Below are 6821 nucleotides of genomic sequence, written 5' to 3' on the forward strand. Positions count from 1 at the left end.
TATATGGTCTACATCCAATCCCTCAACCCAAACTTGGGTTTTTAGGTGAAATCCTAGGTTTTCATGGCTTGGGTTGAATGACATTTCAAAGAGAGGTGCATAGGTGTGCAAAGGCATCCCAAAGGGACTATAATCACCTCTCCAACAAGTGCATTGGGTCCAAGTGGAACCCAAGCTCCCAAATCCCAAAACCTAAACTAGAAATTAGAGAAATTAGAGAAATAGAGAGGGAGAGATGGGAGATGTCACTTACCTCTAATGGAGAACCAAAACCTAATGCTAGGTGAGCCCCCTTCTTTAACCTCCATCTTTCTATTTCTCCTTCTTTTCCTCTTCTTTTCTTTCTTTTTCTTCTTCTCCTTCTTCCTTTCTTTCCTTTCCTTTTCTTCTTTCCTTCTCGGGACAGCAAGAGGGGAGGGATGAGATAAGGTGTAGGAGGGAAGGAGGACTACAGCTTGCTCTCTTCTCCCTTCCCTGCTCTTCTTCTTCTTCTTCTTCTTCTCTTTCTTCTTCTTCTTCTCCTTCTTCTTCTTGTTCGGTTTCAGCAAATAGGAGAAATGGGAATGAGCTAAAGAGCTCATACCCCTAAATAACTAAAATGGGCCTTAGGGCCTGTTTGCCTAGGTCCCTAAACTTATGAATCCCTTTAATTTAAGTTGGGCCTTAGGGCTAGTTTGGTTTAGGTTCTTAGGTCCAATTAGTTAGGGTATGTTTGGTTTGGGTCCAAGCCTCACTAGCCCTATTAGCCCTTAAGCTTTGTTTGGTTTTAGTTAGGGTATTAAAACCCATTATTTAATTAAGTTAGGCTTTGTGGGACCCACTTCCATGGTCCACTTACCCAACTAATGGTAAGAGCAAGGGTCCACATGGTCCAAAGGCCAAATTAGGGTATCCGGGACACGGGAATGTGGGTCCCACAGAAAAATAAATCAAAAGGGCAGGTAACAGCACGGGCAGATTATCGATCGGATTCACCAGCAGTGGATCTGGTCGTAACTCCGGTGCTGTTGTCAGGGCCCAAACTTCAAAGAAAATTACGAGGCATTGACCTGTACTTCTAGGACTTCCAGGGGACACTTATAATAAAATATTAGCTTTAAGGTCATTAATGTTGACCATTGCCACCATGGCATTACCCTTTGGGTAAGGTCTGAATTACCCGGGGTATGAGGGTATATTACGGGTGCTGGTGTAACAGTCACGACCCTAAACATCACATCCACACGTATAATAAGAGATAAGGACACTTATTAAAAAATCTCAAACCAGAAAAAGTACAAAAATGGCCCCAAATAACCCCAACGACCCACCCGGTCTGGTTTAAACCAAAAATGAACATATGTCAAAATTGGTATCGATTTAAAGGTCACCACCCTCAACATCGCATCATCACGTCTAATAAGAGATAAGGACACTTTTTAGAAAATCCAAAATCCCAAAAAAAGTAAGAAATGCCCGTAAATAAGCCCAAATGACCCACCCGGTCTGATTTGGACCGAAAATGAACATATGTCAAAATACGTATCGATTCAAGGGTCATGAACTTCAACATCGCATCCACACGTCTAATAAGAGATAAGGACACTTTTTAGAAAATCCCAAACCCAAAATAGTATAAAATGCCCCCAAACAACCCCAAACGCCCCACCCGGTCTGGTTTAATTCGAAAATGAACATATGTCAAAATAGGTATCGATTCGATGGTCACAACCCTCAACATTGCATGCACACGTCTAATAAGAGATAAGGACACTTTTTGGAAAATCCCAACCCCAAAAAAGTACAGAAATGCCCTCACATAACCCCAAACAACCCACCCAATCTGGTTTAAATCGAAAATGAACTTATGTCGAAATAGAAAACGATTCGAAGGTCACAACCCTCAACATAGCATCCATACTTCTAATAAGAGATAAGGACACTTTTTAGAAAATCCCAAACACAAAAAAAAAAACCAAAAAGACACCAAATAACCCCAAACGACCCACCCGGTCTGGTTTAAACCGAAAATGAATATATGTCAAAATAGGTGTCGATTTGAAGGTCACGACCCTCAACATCGCATCCACACGGCTAATAAGAGATAAAGACACTTTTGAGAAAATCACAAACCCAAAAAAGTACAGAAATGCACCCAAATAACACCAAACGACCCACCCGGTTAGGTTTAAACCGAAATTGAACATATGTCAAAATAGGTATCAATTCGAAGGTCACAACCCTCAACATCGCATCCACAAGTCTAATAAGAGATAAGGACACTTTTTAGAAAATACCAAACCCAAAAAAGTATAAAAATGCCACCAAATAAGCCCAAACGACCCACCCAGTCTGGTCCGGGTCGAAAATGAACATATGTCGAAATACGTATTGATTCGAAGGTCTTAACCCTCAACATCACATCAACACATCTAATAAGAGATAAAGACATTTTTTAGAAAATCCAAAACCCAAAAAAGTACATAAATGCCCCCAAATTACCCCAAACGACCCACCAGGTCTAGTTTAAACAAAAAAAGAACATATGTCGAAATAGGTATCGATTCGAAGGTCACAACCCTCATCATCGTTTCCACACGTCTAATAAGAGATAATGACACTTTCAAGAAAATCCCAAACCCAAAATAGTACAGAAATGCCCCCAAACAACCCCAAATGCCCCACCCGATCTGGTTCAAACCGAAAATGAACATTTGTCAAAATAGGTATTGATTCAAAGGTCACGACCGTCAACATCACATCCACATGTCTAATAAGTGATAAGGACACTTTTACGAAAATTCCAAACCCAAAAAAGTACAGAAATGCCCCCAAATAACCCCAAACAACCCGCTCGGTCTGGTTTAAACAGAAAAAACACTTATGTCGAAATAGGAATGATTCGTAGGTCACGACCCTCAACATAGCATCCACACTTCTAATAAGAGATAAGGACACTTTTTAGAAAATCCCAAACCCAAAAAAATACCAAAATACCCCCAAATAACCCCAAATGACCCACCCGATTTGGTTTAAATAAAAAATGAATATATGTCGAAATAGGTATCGATTCGAAGGTCACGACCCTCAACATCGCATCCACATGTCTAATAAGAGATAAGGACACTTTTTAGAAAATTTCAAACTCAAAAAGTACAAAATGCCCCCGTTGAACGAAATTGAACATATGTAAAAATATATTGTGCTCAACATCGATCCACACTTCTAATAAGAGATAAGGACACTTTTGAAAATTTCAAACTCAAAAAGTACAAAATGCCCCAAAAGTCTAGTTCGGATCGAAAATGAACATATATCGAAATACGTATTGATTCGAAGGTCTTGACCCTCAACATCGCATCCACACGTCTAATAAGAGATAAGGACACTTTTTAGAGATTCCCAAACCCAAAAAAGTACAGAAATGCCCCCAAATAACCCAAAACGACCCATCCTATCTGGTTTAAACCGAAACTGAACATATGTCGAAATAGGTATTGATTCGAAGGTCACGACCCTCAACATCGCATTCACACGTCTAATAAGTAATAAGGACACTTTTTAGAAAATCCAAACCCAAAAAGTATAGAAATGCTCCCAAATAACCCCAAACGACCCACCCGGTCTGGTTTAAACCTAAAATGAACATATGTCAAAATAGATATCGATACAAAGGTCCAACCTTCAACATCGCATCCACACTCCAAATAAGAGATAATGTCACTTTTTAGAAAATACCAAACGCAAAGAAGTATAGAAATGCCCCCAAATAACCGCAAACGACCCACCTAGTCTGGTGCAGACCGAAAATGAACATATGCCGAAATAGGTATCGATTCGAAGGTCACGACCCTCAACATTGCATCCACATGTCTACTAAGAGATAAGGATGCTTTTTAGAAAATCCTAAACCAATTAAATTATAGAAACACCCCCAAATAAGCCCAAACGACCCACCCGATTTGGTTCGGACCGAAAATAAACTTATGTCGAGGTACGTATCGATTCAAAGGTCTCAACCCTCAACATCGCATCCGCACATCTAATAAAGGATTAGGAGACTTTTTAGAAAATCCCACAACAAAAAATATACAGAAATGCCCCCAAAAAACCCCCAAACAACCTACCCTGTCCGGTTTAATCCAAAAATGAACATATGTCGAAATAGGTATTGATTCGAAGGTCACAACCCTCAACCTCGCATCCAGACGACTTTTTAGAAAATCTCAAACCTAAAAAAGTCCAGAAATGCTCCCAAATAACCCCAAATGACCCACCTGGTCTGGTTTAAACCGAAAATCAATTTATGTCAAAATAGGTATCGATTCGAAGGTTTGAACCCTCAACATCGCATGCACACGTCTAAAAAGAGATAAGGACACATTTTAGAAAATCCCAAACCCAAAAAGTACAAAAATGTCCCCAAATAACCACAAATAAGCCACCCGATCCGCTTCGGACCGAAAATGAAGATATGTCGAAATAAGAGATAAGGACACTTTTTAGAAAATCCCAACCCCAAAAAAGTACATCAATGCCCCCAAATAACCCCAAACGATCCACTCGGTATGGTTCTGGTAAAAAATGAACATATGTCGAAATAGGTATCGATTCGAAGGTCACGAACCTCAACATCGCATCCGCACGTCAAATAAAAGATAAGGAAACTTTTTTGAGAATCCTAAACCCAAAAAAGTATAGAAATGCCTCCAAAACCCAAAACGACCCACCCGATCAGGTTTAAACCGAAAATGAACATGTCGTAGTAGGTATCGATTCGATGGTCACGATTCTCAACATTGCATCCGTACGTCTAATAAGAGATGTGGACATTTTTTAGTAAATCCCAGGCCCATAGAAGTACAGAAATCCCCCCAAATAACCCCAAACGACCCACCCGGTCTGGTTTAATAAGAAAATGAACATATGTTGAAATAGGTATCGATTCGAAGGTCACGACCCTCAACATCGCATCCACACTTCTAATAAGAGATAAGGACACTTTTTAGAAAATACCAAACCCAAAAAAGTACAGAAATGCTCCCAAATAAACCCAAACGAGCCACTCGGTATGGTTTAAACCGAAAATGAACATATGCCGAAAAACATATTGATTCGAAGGACACGACCCTCAACATCGCATCCACATGTCTAGCAACAGATAAGGACACTTCTTAGAAAATACGAAATCAAAAAAAGTACAGAAATGCCCCCAAATAACCCCAAACGACCCACCTAGTCTGGTTTAAACCGAAAATGAACATATGTCAAAATAGGTTTCGATTCGAAGGTCACGACCCTCAACATCGCATCCACACGTCTAATAAAAGATAATGACCCTTTTTAGAAAATAGTAAACCCAAAAAAGTATAGGAATGCCCTCAAAAAATGGCAAACGACCCACCCGATGCGGTTTTAATCGAAAATGAACATATGTCTAAATAGGTATCGATTCGAAGGTCTCCACCTTCAACATCGCATCCACACGTCTAATAAGTGATAAGGATACTATTTAAAAATCCCAGGCCCAAAAACTACGAAATGCCCAAAACCCCAAATGCCCCCAAAATGAAAATCAAACCCATTAGGCGCCTCAACATTGACAAGTCCACCTTTAGAAAATCCAAACCAAAAAGACGAATGCACCCAATAACACCAAACGAGCCACCTGCTCTGGTTTAAACCAAAAATGAACATATCTCGAAATAGGCATCGATTCGAAGGTAACGACCCTCAACATTGCATCCACAAGTCTAATAAGAGATAAGGGCACCTTTAGAAAATCACAAACCCAAAAAAGAACAGAAATGCACCCAAATAACACCAAACGAGCCACCCGGTCTGGTTTAAACCGAAAATGAATATATGTCAAAATAGGTGTCGATTTGAAGGTCACGACCCTCAACATCGCATCCACACGGCTAATAAGAGATAAAGACACTTTTGAGAAAATCACAAACCCAAAAAAGTACAGAAATGCACCCAAATAACACCAAACGACCCACCCGGTTAGGTTTAAACCGAAATTGAACATATGTCAAAATAGGTATCAATTCGAAGGTCACAACCCTCAACATCGCATCCACAAGTCTAATAAGAGATAAGGACACTTTTTAGAAAATACCAAACCCAAAAAGTATAAAAATGCCACTCAAATAAGCCCAAACGACCCAACCCGGTCCTGGTTTAAACCGAAAATGAACATATGTCGAAAATTGGTATTGATTCGAAGGTCTTAACCCTCAACATCACATCAACACATCTAATAAGAGATAAAGACATTTTTAGAAATTCCAAAACCCAAAAAGTACATAAATGCCCCCAAATAACCCCAAATGACCCACCAGGTCTAGTTTAAAAAAAAAAGAACATATGTCGAAATAGGTATCGATTCGAAGGTCATGACCCTCAACATCGCATCCACACGTCTAATAAGAGATAATGACACTTTCAAGAAAATCCCAAACCCAAAATAGTACAGAAATGCCCCCAAACAACCCCAAATGCCCCACCCGATCTGGTTCAAACCGAAAATGAACATTTGTCAAAATAGGTATTGATTCAAAGGTCACGACCGTCAACATCACATCCACATGTCTAATAAGTGATAAGGACACTTTTACGAAAATTCCAAACCCAAAAAAGTACAGAAATGCCCCCAAATAACCCCAAACAACCCGCTCGGTCTGGTTTAAACAGAAAAAACACTTATGTCGAAATAGGAATGATTCGTAGGTCACGACCCTCAACATAGCATCCACACTTCTAATAAGAGATAAGGACACTTTTTAGAAAATTCCAAACCCAAAAAAAAATACCAAAATACCCCCAAATAACCCCAA

Source organism: Telopea speciosissima, unplaced genomic scaffold, assembly GCF_018873765.1.
Source record: "Telopea speciosissima isolate NSW1024214 ecotype Mountain lineage unplaced genomic scaffold, Tspe_v1 Tspe_v1.0089, whole genome shotgun sequence".
In the NCBI taxonomy this organism is placed as follows: domain Eukaryota; kingdom Viridiplantae; phylum Streptophyta; class Magnoliopsida; order Proteales; family Proteaceae; genus Telopea; species Telopea speciosissima.